The sequence below is a fragment of the Sinocyclocheilus rhinocerous genome, unplaced genomic scaffold (assembly GCF_001515625.1).
Source record: "Sinocyclocheilus rhinocerous isolate Xijiao unplaced genomic scaffold, SAMN03320098_v1.1 scaffold144, whole genome shotgun sequence".
Taxonomy (NCBI): Eukaryota; Metazoa; Chordata; class Actinopteri; order Cypriniformes; family Cyprinidae; genus Sinocyclocheilus; species Sinocyclocheilus rhinocerous.
In genome coordinates, this window is record NW_015645650.1 from 188,335 (window position 1) to 189,046 (window position 712).

Here is a 712-nt window from a genome sequence, read left to right on the forward strand (position 1 = left end):
TACTTTTACTCCGATACATATTAAAACTCAAAATTCAAGGCATTTTAAATTGGTGTATTGTAACGTAGTTTGCGGACCAGACAGAGCTGTCGGCGATTCTTCCTATTGTGAAGTCATGCAATGTGAAACCCCCTGTCGCCGATCCATCGTGCAATGTGAATACAGCAGCAACTGAATGCTACACCAGATAGTCACGCAGTGTGAAAACAAGGCGATCCGACAAGTTTGAAAATCATGCAGTGTGAACTCGGCATTAAACTCCTACAAACACCTTTGCTCATGTGCAAAAAAGTGCGCGGCTGCGCGCACAACCGCGGATGATTTCATTTTCCACTCAAGTTTCCACTCGTCTGCGATAATATGGTAAGTATATCACAGAGAGTGCACGCACATGATTTATTAGTCTATTAAAACTCCAAATTCAAGGCATTCTAAATTGTAGACACCAAAAATGCTTCTGTATGCTTTTTTATGTTTATATAATTTAATATAGTTAATTTAATCTATATCACACAAAGAGTAGCCTACCGTTTTTCTGCAAATATCAGGTCACTTGCTGCCACCTACTGGCGGTTTTAATTTTACATTTCTACTATTTTGTTCATGTTTTAAATTATTTCAAATATCAGTATTCAGCGTTTTACATTCAACATTTTAAAAACAAAACATTATTTATCCATCTGTAACTGCAGGTTAAATGCATCCATGTCTC